Raw genomic sequence first — 15,950 nt, 5'->3', positions numbered from 1 at the left:
CTGCGAAAAAGGGTTGCTCATTACAATGATTTTGACACACGCTGAAACCCCTTTTGATCGCGCGTGAGAGGTATAAGTAAAATACAATTTTTAAGTAAAATACAATTTTTATTTTCCACAGAAGAATCAATACATATTGAATTATAAATATCCGATAATTCCATTAATAATCATTAAAAGTTGCTTTGTCATTTGTAAAATCAAAAACGAAAAGCCCCACGCTGAACGCGCGCGGCATTTTTTCTGCAGCTGCATAGCTTCAAGCTTGTAGCCGCTAACATCAAAGCCGCCGCGCGCGCCCAGCGCTGGGGTGCATTGTCATTAATAATTAAACTTGGTCAAAGATATTTATATACAATTCCTAAATTAAATCAATAATCATGTTAATATGAGTATTCAACACTACTCGACAACAAATATTTGCCGGCCCATCAACGATTCAGTCGCCGAAACAAAAATCAAATGTTTGCTTTTTCGTTTCGGGGACTGTTTGAACTCAGTTAAGTACTCAGTTAAGTACCATATCCGACTAATTAAATCACACTTTATAATGGTTAAAATACAAAGTAAAGAGATTTTCCTCGATGGGCCGGCATTCGCAACCGCGAAACGGTTTGAGTACGACAAACGATGACACCACCACCAGCCGTTAATTGATAAGTCTATGGGTGACGGGATAAAGTTAAAGTAAGATGTGTAATTTCATATTGCCTATCACCTAAGTTACTTTGCATATACTGCTTCTAGTTACACGATAGCGATCTCAGTCCCCAATAACGTGTTGTAGGTTTACAACCTACCAGGACGCGCGCCGAGTTGGACTCGTCGACGAGTTGGACTCGTCGACGGTCCAATATATGGAACAGATATTTTACGAGTATCACCCGTTAAATAACGTGTGACCCAACAGAGGGGATTGTGGAAGGACACGTACAATTTTCATTAACACGTGCCCTGATTACCCCCTCCGTTGAGCTACTATACGGGGAACGTTGACCGCCAGTCTGTAGTCAGATCGTTAATAAATTATACTTTAAAATTGGTTGCCGGGTGATGGTGTCAGTGAGAGACGTTAAGTTAGGTGAACATTGGTACAAAAATATAATAATCTAGCAGTTTATCTCAAAGTTAAAATCACTATTTGTTAAAGTATACAAACAGTTCTATTCAAAAGAACAAAGTCCGAGAGCAGAGAGAAGATTTGGAGACTATACACGCATATGTGGGGTTTAAATTTGGTATTAGTAATTTTAGGGTTCGACCGAAAATGTTGGTCGGTTGGTTAATAGGGAGCAGTCACTGTCATTAGAATTATCAGATTAGGAGCAACAATTAGAATCAAATCGGACATATTGTGTATTGTGTATTGTGAAATCAGTGAAACCTAGAATGGCGGTAAAATGCTAGCCCGCCTTGTTATGCGCGCTAACATACTAGCTGCTGAAAATAAAGAAGTATATGCATGATAATGTCGTTTGGCGGCAGCGCCTGCCGATACCTGGATTATATTGTGTTTAACTTAGAATTCAGTGAAATTTTTGTCATTCCATTCAGCACCATACCTGTTTTGGGCATTCATCAATGACTTTTGTAATTTATTCTTAACAGAAGAACAAGAGGAATTAAAATTAAATGAGCCAATTTTACAAAACTCATTCCACAGCCACGCTGATTTATAGATGAATTGTTTAGTTGGAGAAGGTGTGATTAACATATTGTCTTTCCTATGAGATATGGTGAACAAAGAGAACATTGAAATTGGTACTCTTGTCTTAATTATCTTAAAAAATTCCATTAGGCAACGTAGTCTATATAGGTTCTCTACAGCTAGTAATTTATGTTTTGCAAATAGAGGTTTGGTAGACTCCTTAACATAAAAATCGCAACCCAAACGTTGGGAGCCGAACGGTCTAACTCTAGCACATGTTTTGAATTTGTCTACATACCTTTTATGGTCTCCGAATAGAATTCTTATACATTTCTTCTGAGTAATAAATACTGGATATTAGGAATACCTCCCCACACAGAAATAGCAAAACCGAGATGTGATTCAAAGAGAGAATGGTAAATTTGTTTATATAGTGATTCTGGTAAGCATTTCTTAATACGGTAGATACGTCCACAAGCACTGCTTAGTTTTTTGTTAAGAGATTGTATGTGTGGTTTCCAACTTAATTTGTCATCAATAATTACTCCAAGGAATTTAGTTTGACTAACACGCTTGATTACCTTGTTATTCATGGATAGGTAATAGCTATTTATATCGGCGTCTAATTCATTATTGTTACGTTTATTTGGAGAGAAGTACATGTAACAGCACTTTTTTACATTAATGTGTAGTAGGTTTACTATCATGTACTTATTAACAGCCTGCAGTATTTTGTTAGCCATGTCATATACCTTATCCTTTGAGTCGGCTGCAACAAATATATTAGTGTCGTCAGCAAATAGAACAAATTTACCTAGACTTGTTATATTACAAATATCATTTATGTACAGTATGAACAGTAGAGGTCCGAGCACACTCCCTTGGGGGACTCCAAATTCTACAGGTAATTCATCAGATTTTACATCAAGAACGTCCACAAATTGTTTTCTATTAGATAAATAACTAGAGATAAGATTTAGAGCATTTCCTCGGATACCATAGTTATTTAATTTTGTTATTAGCTTAGAGTGGTCTAGGGTATCAAAGGCTTTAGAAAGATCTACGAAGACACCTAGTACGTGCTGCATTTTGCTAGTTAACGATTCAATATGTTCTACAGAATAATTAAGTGCATGACTAGTGGAATGCCCTTTTCTGAAACCAAATTGGTTTTCATGAATTATTCCCTTAGAGGTTAAGAAACTATACAACCTAGCATATAGGGGGGGGATACAACGGTCATTAATGTGCATAAATGGGCATAAATGGGCATAAATGGGCATTAATGTGCATTAATGTATATGTATATTTCAGCAAAATTCTATAATACTGACATTAATGACCAGGTTTTTTTGCAATCCTTTCAAAATTTCGTGTAATACTTATTTTACAACATTCTCGCTCACATGAGCTTGATTGTTGGTGTGCACTGTGCGTGTATGAGACGACGTAAATAGGAACAACAATATTTAAAAAATAATTGCGCTGAGGTTGGAAGTACGATAACCATATTAAAACTGTTGGTAGTTCCAGATAATTTCACCGGAAATTTTGTGCTAAATCAAATTTGGGACTTTGCATAGATATAGATGGATATGATTATGCGCCGCACCCTCGGATTCATGATCACTTGTCATCGCGTTATGAATTAGTTACTCAGCTTTACACTTGTACAGTCGTCAAGTTTTGGTCAAAGACAGTTTAAGCCAATGCTAACTCAGCCGTCAAATTTCAGTCAAAACTGATTTAATGGAGGACTGAGAAGGAGGAGGACTGAGGAGAACTGAGGAGGAGTAGGAGGAGGAGTGAACAGGAGGAGGAGGGGGACTAGGGCCAGGGAGGACTGAGGGGGAGGAGGACTAAGGAGAAGGATGAGGAGGAGGACTGAGGAGGAGGATGAGGACTTAGGAGGAGGACTGAGGAGTACTGAGGAGCATGGCTGAGGAGGATGGCTGAGGAGGATGACTAAGGAAGACTGAGGAGTACGAGGAGGAGGAGAAGGAGAAGTAGGAGGAACTAGGAGGAGGAGGACCCAGGAGGAGGACTCATGAGGAAGAGGAGGAGGAGGACTCAGGAGGAGAACTTAGGAGGAATGAGAAGGAGGAGGACTAAGGAGAACTGAGGAGGACGACTGGAGGAGGAATGAATAGGAGGAGGAGGAGGGGGACTGGGGGAGGACTATCATGAGGAAGAGGAGGACTGACGAGAAGGATGAGGAGGACTGAGGAGGAGGACTGAGGACTGAGGATGAAGAGGAGGAGGATGAAGAGGAGGAGGAGGACCCAGGAGGAGGATGAGGACTGACAAGGAGGAGGAAGACTGAGGACGATTGAGGAGGATTGCTGAGGAGGATGACTGAGAGGGAGGAGGAGGAGGAGGAGGAGGAAGAGGACTGAGGAGGAGGAGAAGGACTGAGGAGGAGAAGAAGGAGGACCTAGGAGGAGGAAGAGGAGGAGGAGGACCTAGGAGAAGAAGGAGGACCTAGGAGGAGGAGGAGGAGGAGGGGGACTGGGGGAGGACTATCATGAGGAAGAGGAGGACTGACGAGAAGGATGAGGAGGACTGAGGAGGAGGACTGAGGACTGAGGATGAAGTGGAGGAGGATGAAGAGGAGGAGGAGGACCCAGGAGGAGGAGGACCCAGGAGGAGGATGAGGACTGACGAGGAGGAGGAAGACTGAGGACGATTGCGGAGGATTGCTGAGGAGGATGGACTGAGAGGGAGGAGGAGGAGGAGGAGGAAGAGGACTGAGGAGGAGGAGAAGGACTGAGGAGGAGAAGAAGGAGGACCTAGGAGGAGGAAGAGGAGGAGGAGGACCTAGGAGAAGAAGGAGGACCTAGGAGGAGGAGGAGGAGGAAGACTGATCTAGGATGAGAGTACGCATGTAGGGGGGCGGGGGGGGGAGGTTGGTTGGATGGGAGGAGGCTGCTGTCGGCCACCTGCTTGCGGCCAGCTCCTCGTGATTCCATCTTCTGTGCATTCATCGACTTGAATGCATGTGCGGGTCGGCTAGCCTGCAGTGATGGGCCATTGCCGTCTCCCAGCTTCGTCTGCGTCGTGCAACCTCGAGGGTTACAACTTGCGGTCCTGCGCCGGCTGCCAGCAGCCTACAGCGTCGCTTCTGCCAGTCGGTTCGTTGGACGAGCGGCTACCCATGTGTCCGGATCGAGGCTGCTGGGCCGAGGCTGCTGTAGTGCGCCATTAGTAGCAGACAGCGAGTCGGCGGTAGGCGTCGCCTGCCATCTGGCCTCTTCTCCCTGTCGCCGGCGGAGACCAAATCGGAGTCAACATTGTCCCGGTAGGAGGCAGGACGACCGGAGTCCACTTCGGATCCAGACAAAGGACGTCTGGTACCAGCAGTAGACCTTAGGCGGCGCGGAACTGTCCTCGTAAGGCGGCGGAATGGTGACTGTGGGAGCCAGTGAGTGAGGCTTTCCTGCCTACGAGAAAGCATGCGTGTGAGCTTCTGAGTGTCGACTGAGGACTGCGGAAGACGATGAGGAGGATAGAAGAGGAGGAAATGACCCATGAGCATTAAGGACCCAGTGAGGAGGATAGAGGACAGCCGAGGAAGGTAGGATACTGAGTAGGTGATTTGTCTAGGAGGAAATGCGAGAGGAGGTGATGAACTGAGAGGGATGAGGAGGAAGGACGGAGGAAGAGGACAGAGGCAGAATGAGAAGGACCGAGAGGCTAAGCACGTGAGGACCAAGGGAGTGAAGGAGTAGGCGGGAGGAGAAGGACCTCGGAGGAGAAGGTAGGTGAGGGAGAGGGGGACCGGTACAGCCCTCTGCTGAGTGTCGGTCGTAGGAGGAGGCGTCCTTCAGGAGGGCATAGGACACTGCTAGATAGGCGTAGGATGATGGCACACAGGAGGAGGACTGCGCACGGAGCGTCCAGCTACTGCTGTCTGAGAAGGTGAAGTTCTGCTTACGATGACAGAAAGGCGGATGTAGTGAGAGACGAGACTAGGATGCGACGAAGGAGACCTAATGAGGAGGATGGACCAAAGCAGAGGCCCTCAGGACGAGGACAGAGGCAGGTCCAGCGCCGGAGGCGGACTGCGGCGAACTTACGGCCGGCTGACAAGGAGGATACATCTCGGTTCTTGTGGGCTTCGCCGAAGGACATAGCTGAGCAGTAGAATGAGGAATGCCCACGCGGATGATTACCCATAGGATGGCTTCTCGGGGCGGCCGAGAGTCGGAAGAGGAGAGACAGGACTCAGGGAAGGAGAGACTGAGTAGTACTGAGGAGGAGGACTTAGGAGAAGGAGGAGGAGGAGAAGGAGGAGGACCTAGGAGGAGGAGGACTCAGGAGGAGGACTCAGGAGGAGGACTCAGGAAGAGGACTCCGGAGGAGGACTGAGAATGAGGAGGACTGAGGAGAACTGAGGAGGAGGAGGAGGACTGACGAGAAGGATGAGGAGGAGGACTGATGAGGAGGACTGATGATTGAGGAGGAAGAGGAGGAGGATGACCCAGGAGGAGGACCCAGGTGGAGGACCCAGGAGTCGAGGAGGACCCAGGAGGAGGACCCAGGAGGAGGAGGAGAACGACTGAGGAGGAGGTGGAAGAAGAGGAGGAGGAAGAAGAGGAGGAGGAGGAGGAGGAAGAGGAGGGGGAGGAGGAAGAGGAGGAGGAAGCATCTAAATGTTATTTCCATTTTTGTTATTTTTTGTCCGTTTTTGTCCGCTCTATTTTTTGTCCGTTTTGAAAATATAGGGTACCGAACGGACAAAAAACATGACCGTTGTATGCCCCCCAGCATATATCAGTTTTTCTAGTATTTTCCCAAAAACAGGTAGTGTCGATACGGGTCTATAATTTCCTAAAAGCTGTTCATCTTCCTTTTTGTAAATCGGACTAATTCTCCCTGTCTTAAGTTCTTCAGGAAATAGGCCTTCTTGCATGCATCTATTGAAATACTTCACTAAATACGGTGCAATTACTTGACACGACTTCTTAATTACATGAATAGGTATGTCGCTTGATTTACCATTTTTTAATTCGTTTATGGTCTCTATCATTTCAGCACTGTCACAGTCTTTAAGATAAATACTGGATGTGATGGATTTCGGGAGGTAGTCGGTAAATGTTGGTAAATCATTTATTCTTAAATAGTCATGAGAATACACTTCATTAAGATTAGATGCAAAGTACTTGTTGCAAAGTACTTGTTGAACTCATTTGCAATTACACGACGATTGGTTACACGCTCATTATCAATAATAAAGTTAGGTTTCGTCTGACGTCTCTTCTTACCACGTAATTCGTTAATTATCTGCCAAGTTTTCTTGCTGTCACCAATACATTCAGCAATCTTTCCCCCGTGATACTTATGTTTTGCACAATTAATGAGGTGGTTTAATAACTTCCGATGTGCTTTAAATTCCTGATGACGCATTACTTTATTTGTACAGTGATAACAAAGACAGTCTGATTGGTTGGGTGTTGAAGTGTTAAGACATGCCTTTTTTCCTGCCTTTATCTTAAGTTCATAAAGCTCATGTTTTCTATTTACAGAGTTAATTAGGCCTGACGTAATCCACGGATTATTCCTAGCGGTTCGTTTAGAACACTTAGGTTGCTCTAGTTTACATGCGTTGTCTAGTTGTTGATTAAATACTGAGACAAAGTCGGTGAAATTCTCTGGTGGCCTATTTAACAAATCGTTATCGAGTGCTTTAACAAAATGATCAACGTTAGTTCCACAATAATCGTAGTATTGGGTGTACTTTTGCTCGTGGGCCTCATTACTGACTAGGGGTGATTTGAATATGTGGAATACAGCGTGATGATGGCTGATGCAAGTACTTATTGATCCAGAGTAAACAGAATTTTCTATGTTGGTAGTGAGTATGTTATCAATGCATGATTGCTTACATCCTGGTTTGTGGTGCGTGTAGGTGGAGATTAGAGGTGACAGACCAAGGCCTAATATCAAGCTTTCGAAGTCCTGAACAAGTTTGGTGTTTTCATCATGTAAATCAATGTTAAAATCGCCAATTAGGTGGACATTATTCTTTGGACATTGTTCAATAATCTTCTTAAGTTCGTTGAGTGCTTCGGTGGAATTTCCACTTGGGGGACGATACACTGTCTAACTCCATGGTGAAGGCGTCAAAATTTGTTTTATTACCATCAATGTTTTGAAAGATCGTTGAGCAGTTATTTTCAAAGTGCGGTTTCATTAGTATATTAAATTCCTTAAGTGTATAAGACTTATAGTTTTCTAGCATATCAGAGATTTTCTGAATACAAGGGTCTTCAGAGTCGACCATTACTTTAAAAGGATTGTGTTTAATAGGGATAGAATGTTTACAGTTTGTACAGTAAAAATTTTCGTTAATTATTTGTGCTTGAGATGACTTGAAGCATTTAGCATGGAGAATTCTATTACAGTTAAAGCATTCAAAGTGGGGAAGCCCTAATCCAATACTCTTTTGACAGTGATTGCAAATTTCTTTTTGAAGACGATTAATCATACCTGATTTAACCGCCAGACGTCGTCTGCTGAGATGCAGCCGGGTCTCTAGTCACATTGCTGTTTAGTCTTCCATTCACTCTACCAGAGCGTCTTCTCTTGTCTTTTCCACCATTTAGTCTAAGAAATATTGATTATTTAATTATCCCTGCAAGAACTCTAGCCCCAGTCCTATTAAGGTGCAGCATGTCGGGTTGCCCATGCCTGTCAAACTGCTTAGACAGTTCCCAAGCAAGGACATTGTTCTGTGCAAACTGCATAAAACCATCAACAAGCTGAACACCCTTACAGGTCTGAGGCAAGTCGAAGTGAATAGCCCTGTTAAATGTATCAACCTTTTCGTTCAGTAACATATCCTTAGTGGGTAATAATCTACAGACAGATACAGAAGTGTTAGGGCTAAGTTTCTGTATCTGTTTAACTTTTAGCTTTAGTTTCTGGTAAATATCAACAATATCAGACTGACTCTTAACATCAGGCTGCTTCACATCGTTGATCCCGCACAACAAAACAACATTAGCGTAACCCATGCAGGATTTGGGATCAATGTCATCAATTCTGGGTGACCAGAATTTCCGTCCTGGCATAAGCTCGCCAAACGTGCTCCTCTTGCAAGATCCGAAGCGTAACATACCTGTGTTCGAGTCGCCCATAATACATGTGGAGTTTTTGTTTCTCCAATCTACAGATCTAAAAGTTAAGCTATATCTGATTCCAGCATCAATTGAATTTACATCCATCATATGATCAAATACTTCTTGCGATCTACGGGTCATATGGTAGAGTGATCTGTTTGGACAAGCCAATGTTGTCTCAACACCTGTTAACTTCTCTATAAACTTTATATCACATGATTGGCCAAGAGATAGAGTTAATATAGAGGATTCCGGATTGATAGTGATCTCACGATCAGAGTGGCGAGGGAGCTAGCTGGTCGGTCCATCATACCGGTTGATTAAGCATGAGTTTATGATGGGGGCACTGAGTTCGCCTGAGTCAGAGTTTGCAGAGTTAGATATTTCTGTTTGAACTTTGTTTATTTTCTCAAAAAGGGGTTTAAGTTCTTCTGGAATGGGAGGGACATTATCAGATGATTTTGATCCCATGTATTCATAAGGGACACCTACTGAGTGAACTGAGTGGCCATTTTCAGGCTTGAATGAGCAGGATTCAAGAAAGGTAGTAAGTGTATTGGCCTCCTCTGTTGTAATGAAGTCTGACATATTGTCTGAAGCATGAATCTGGCTATGAGGAATAGACTGCTCTGGGACAGGTGGGATTGGAGGACACGTTATTTGTGCAGGACAAGGAAGCAATGATGGGGTAGGGGTGATGGAGGGGCCAGGATGCTGCAAGGATTGGATGGAGCTGATGGACTCTTTAAGTTCATTAATGCCTGCAGTTACATGAGGTTCATTTGCACTGAGGGCTGTTAGTTGCTCAGATATGTTCGCTAGAAGATTCTCAGATGACTTAGATGCATGTACTGGCTCTGGAGTTGGTCGTGATGTAAGGAGTTTGAGGTCATGCTGAAGTTCATTAATCTTGAGATTGAGTGCATCTAATGATTTGTCACAGGAGATGATATCAGTGTTGTGGCCTTTGAGGGAGTTCTCATGGAGCAGTAGGTGCTGAAGACGTGTGTCAAACTGAGAGAGTGTCTCGATGTGGTTACTGAACTGTTCAAAATTGATTTTGTCAAGTTGAGCACAACATTTTGACATATCTTGGAGTTTAGATTGTGCCAAGCTTGATTCGCACTCTATATTCGTCTGTTGAAGGGAAAGAGTGTTACGACAAATGTGACAGACATCCACAACCGTAGAAACTGTGGGGATTGGTGAGACATAACAGAACGGACAAAGGTATTCTGTCAGTTTGTTGATTGCCTTCTCTTCCAGACCCTTCAACCCCACACACTCTAAATGCCACCATTGACTGCATTGACTACAGTCTAACTTCCAGGATCCAAGAGATTTATTACAGGGACAGGCGTCCTTGTTTCTATGTGAATTCTTAAGTTTGGGGAGTTGCTGAGTGGTGGAGGATTCAATGGGACATGAATCATCAGCAGGAAGGGATGCAGAGGCATCAGGTGTTCCAGCTACTGGTTTCGATTTTTTCTTGGATGGGAGGCTGTCCAAAGTGTTAGAATCTCTTCGTTTTGAAGGCAGTTTCAACTTCTTTGCAGCTGCAGCAGCAGTTGCACCAGACATATTTAGGTATCAGCGAATCTATCAGCAAATATATAAAGACAGCGCAGCTATAAAAGTTGACAGCTCAGCCAGCTTTCACAGCCAACAAAACAACGAAAACTTACAGCTCCCTTTGGAGGGCACTAATACATTCTATCCCTCAAATTATTTGTTATATAGCAGCGCTGAAAGTATTAAAACTATATATATATATATATTTTGTTGCTGTACTCCTACACATTGAAAGTCGGTGTTGATTAGATCTTCGAAATAGTTCTTTGCATCATTTTATTAAACATCGTTATCTGGGATAAAATTGTTCTAAAAGCAACTGGAATATTCACAAATCTTTAAAATAACTTACAAACTAGGAAAGGAAAACAAGTCTTAGGAAGACGTACAAAACTATGTGACTCAAAACGGTACAAAACTAAAAATACTGAGTAATAATCAAACGAAAAAAATGGCTGAGTACATTTTATCTAATCTATTAAATAAAAGATTAGTTTCTCGGAAAAAGCTAGATTTCTCTGAATCAAGCAGTAAAAATATTAAAATAGTGATGAATATAACACGTCTCTGATAGCAATATTGTAAACTAAACACAGGTTTATAGGCTAAGATCATGTTAAATAAAATAGTATATATATATATAATATGGATCCGTGCCATTTTACTGACACCACGGCATCAACTTTAACGCGACTTTCCGCAAAAACCGTAAAAGATATACGACTGAACCTTTTTTTACTGGGTCAAATGCTTTAATGGCCTTCAAATCAGCATGACAAAATTAAAAATTGGCCAAGGAATAAGAATTTTAGTGCCCAAAATGTTGACTCCCAAGTGGTGTCAAAAACGCGAATTAAATAGGTAATAATTATTTTAGTCTCTCGAGTCTTGACACCACTTTAGGGTAGACGGGTTCCTGCTAGTATATATAAATCAAGCGTTACATTTCAGCCATGCAAAATTACAATGACGTATTTTAATATACTAATTGATAAATGGTACTGCAATATATAATAAGTTGCTTATTTTTTTTTTTTTTTTTTTAAACAAAAGTTAAATTTATTACCAATTATTCAATCAATACATATCATAAATTCTAATATTGGAAACACAATTCAAAATGGATGTCTTAAACTATAATTTTGTTGTGACTAATAATCTATTGACTTTCAAAGTTGAATTTTAGTTAAGTATGAAATGCCACCACATCATAGTTAGGGTAAAATGTTATTTTTAAATTTTAAAATTGAGAAGATTGCTCTATGGCTTAAAGTTTAAAATTCTAGCAAAAGATATCTTATTTTTAAATAGTTGGTTACAGTTTATGACAGTACTGGCATGACTAGTTTTATTGTGGCTGGTAAAAGGACCCAGTTGCCTGTAAGGGCTTTACCGAACCCCAGGGGACCACAATGTGATAAGATCAGGCCAGATGTTTCTATGTAGAGCAATTTATTTATTTTGGAGCTATGGTTATATGATATTGCTGGTGGTCATGTTTAAAGGTCAGTTTATCCTTGTGTGCTAATTATCCATCCAGATGCTTAGTGATGTGGGTAAATCATGCCCTTCTACGATATATAATGTTTGACCATAAATTTGTTTTTACCACATAAACTGTGGCACTAATGTCAATTAACAATATTTACATTCATTGATATTTAAAGCGTGTTTTTTCCCCAGCACTACTACACAACAAAAACCTGTCGGCCCACCGAGGAAACACGGTCGCAGAACAAAGAGCCCAATTGTGCTCTTCTATTCTGTGATCGTGTGTATCTACTATAAACTAGCTAAATGTACTAAGAAAATTTAATGGAATCATTACAGTCGTTTGATAAGTTCACGTGTCAAAGTAATGTTCATGGTGATCATATTTTTGGATCCCCGGTGGGCAAACACTTGTCTCAAAGGTTAAGGCAAACCTGTCGATGTTTCACCATACGAAGTAAGGCGATTTGAACATATACTCAGCTTACAACTTAACCCATGGGACGAGACGTCGTGAGCCTCAAAATTCTTCAAAATATATAGCACACAGGTACCTAGTTAGCAAACACTAAACACAACATACATACGATACCAAATAATGTATAATGCCATTACTACATTCGAAAGAAAATATATCTGCAATCTAATTTAAAAAATTGAAGAATAAACCTGAAGAAAGGAGAAGGAGAGAGGGGTTTGGGAGAGGCAGAGTAGGAAAACAACAGGATCCTGTGCCGCAGGATTTTAAAATTTGTTGTATGATGATTCGTTTTGTTTCGTCTCTTAGATTAATATAGGTCTGATACCCTTGTCATGGTTCTTTGCAATAACACCGTGGTTTACTCATATGATTAAGTTTAGTTAATTAACCTATTTCAATGATAATTCATTTGCATCAAAGTTGTAACTGCACCATAGTTGTCTGTCATATTTAGATTGTAGTTCTAACAAAGCTTTCTTAAGATTATTCTTGAATATACTGATAGGAGTGGAGAAGTCTATTTCACTCGTTGACTTACGGCTGTGATTCCAAATACTGGTTGATTGGTAGATGAATAGTGAGGACGGAGTGGGTGGGATGAAGTAGTTGTCTCGTCTTGGTGACCTGTTGAATAAAGAGAACATTGAGACTGGTGATTGGAACTTATTAATTTTAAACATTTCCAGTAAACAGTGTAACTTATGAAGATTGTGGACAGTCAGGAAGTTATACTCGTTACAGATTGGTTTACTGTGTTCTAGTTCAAAGAAATCTTTGCCTAACATCTGCTTGATAACTTTACCGGTCTTATCCCTAGTAATAGGCCTTACTCTGGCACATGTTTTGAACTTATTGAAGTACGCATCATTATCACCAAAGAGAATTCTTATGCATTTCTTTTGTGTTTTAAATATGGCTTCTAGTTTATTATTTGATACACCTCCCCAAACAGATATTCCATAACATAGGTGTGATTCAAAAAGGGTGTGGTACATATAACTCTGCGATTAGTTATCTTTTCATTGTCTATGGTAAATATAGGTCTGATATCACGTTTCTGTTTGCCACGAATTTTATTTATAAGTTCCCAGGTTTTCTTGGAGTTTCCCTGAGTTTCAAGAAACTTGTCAGAATAATATTCAGATACAGCCTTTTTACGAACCTTTTTTAGAGCCTTTCTATATTCTTTGTAGTCATCATAACGGTTTCTTTTATTACAGCAGATTGTGTCAGTTTCGCCTTGTTTACACTTAACTTTCCTGACTTTCGCCCAGGCATCATACAGTCCATGGCAGTGGTTTACTGAGGCTATAATCCCGCCAGTAATCCAGGGGTTGTTCTGCATAGTGCGCTTAGTGGTTTTGGGTACAGCTAGTTTGCAGGTTTCGTCAATGCTGTTTTTAAAGATATCATGAAAGTTGGTAAAATCTATAATTGGTTCATTATCTAGTTTATTACCTAAGACTTCAGCAAATTTATCAGTGTTTGACTTACAATAGTCATAATATTGAGTGTGCTTATGAATATTTTTGGTCTTGCTAATTTTCCAGTCAGATATATTAAATATAGGGAGGTGGTGAGATATGTGATCAGTTATGACTCCAGAGGCAGTAACAGAGTCTAGGTCATTTGTAATGATGTTGTCGATGCACGAGGCATTACATCCAGGCTTTTCATGAGTTGCTAATGATATCAATGGGAAGAAGCCTCTACTGAATAGGACGTCTTCATACTGTGCAATAATGTTACTGTGTTTACCATGGAGATTAATGTTAAAATCACCTGCAATGTGTGTATGTTTTGGTGCTTTATCAAGGATTGACGACAATTCTTGGAGAGCTTGCTCAGCATTTCCATTTGGAGGGCGGTATATTACTCCTATAGAAGTAGCATTTCCTATACTTCCTATGGTTACAAAGAGGGTTTCTAGATTTTCTGTTACTTGTGACAGGTTGTTATTTTTAACAGCATTAAAGGAGTTAAGGACATATAGAGCTACTCCTGAGCCTTTTACTTTCGAGTCAAAGGTATCTTGATAGAAGCTCTCATCGCCTGTGAGTTCGTACAAGTTTTTCAATTCAGGGCCTACATTTGTTTCAGCAAGACCAATTACAGAAAATTTGTTAGTAAATCTAGCTATTTCAATTGCCAGCGAGTCAAAGTTTGATTTGTTGCCATCAAGATTTTGAAATATTAGTGAGTTTTGCACTTGTAATTCGTGAGCAAAGGTGTGGTTTATGCCTTTTACAGAATATGAGTCACAGCTTTCAAGTACCTCAGAGATTTTACGTGTAACATCATCTGCATCAGTGTTATCATCATTGTCATCATTCAGAAGCTTGAATGGGTTATAACGGATTACTGCTAGGTGGAGACAATTATTGCAGTACAAGTCAACTTTTTGATTTTGTTTGTCACTGGTGTTATAGCATCTAGAGTGAATGGGACAGTTACAGTTGTAGCATTCAAATATAGATTGACCTAAATAGATACTTTTTAAACAGTGGGCACAGACCTCTTTTTTAAGAACATTCATGTTGGAGGCTGATAGCCTTCAACATGAGGCTGTCCTCCGGCGGCATGAGAATAAAGTGTTGAACCAACCTTACCGTCCCTCCTCCCCCTCTTCCTCCTATCAGTCCCTCCATGCATCCTAACGAGGACAGTATTACGGATTAAAGTAGCAAGTTTGGCCACTCCCTTCCAATTAAGGTGCAGGTAATCCGTCCGGCCATATTTGTCAAACTCCCTGGACAAGGTTAGGCAAAGTAAGCCAGTGTTATTATCCAGGAAGTCATCAAAGCCATCAACGAACTGGACACCAAAGTTTTTGGGAAGTAGCTCACGACGAATAAGCTCTATAAAGTATAGAACTTTCCTATTTAAGTCAGTATTTCGAGTTGGTAAAAGTGGACAAAGAAATACTTGAGCAGTTGGATTGGCCTCTTGGATTTGCTCAATCTTGAATTCTAAAAGACTAAATATAGCAAAAATTTCACGTTGAGATTTAACAGATGGTCTTCTAACATCATTAATACCACACATAATAACAACGTTCTTGTATCCACATGCAAGATATGGGTTAATGTCATCTATTGTCGGAGTCCAAACATTCCGACCAGGCAGCCATTTAATGTTTGGCCGGATGACAACTAACGAGAAAAATAAACTTGGTTACATAATAATTAATTCGGCTGAACCAACACATAGCAAGAGCCACATTAACGTTGGGACCGTCTACCAAAATTGAATGACATACAATAACAAGAAATCAAACATATCATAAATAATTATAAGGATTTTGTTCATTACAATTCCGTCACAACTGATAAAGAAAAAAGAAAAGGACAAGCAGATAGGAAATTGGACGGACAGAATAATTGTAACCAACAAAAACACATTACTGAAACTCATAAGACTGATGAGCTAATCTGGCCAGACTGTATCGGCAGCCCAGAGGTACTTGATCAGTTTGGCCTTAAAAAGAGAAATCCGCTCTGACTGCCGGATACATACTGGTAGATTATTCTTGGAAAATAATATTTGTGCAGTCAAAATCTTTTTTTTGGGCAGTAATTTCAAAACTATAACCTCTCCATCAACAAGATTCGGCGGTCGCGCGCTACTGCAAGCGGAA

The sequence above is a fragment of the Bolinopsis microptera genome, chromosome 5 (assembly GCF_026151205.1).
Source record: "Bolinopsis microptera isolate Bmic1 chromosome 5, MBARI_Bmic_1.0, whole genome shotgun sequence".
Classification (NCBI taxonomy): domain Eukaryota; kingdom Metazoa; phylum Ctenophora; class Tentaculata; order Lobata; family Bolinopsidae; genus Bolinopsis; species Bolinopsis microptera.
This window is presented reverse-complemented; position numbering follows the sequence as displayed.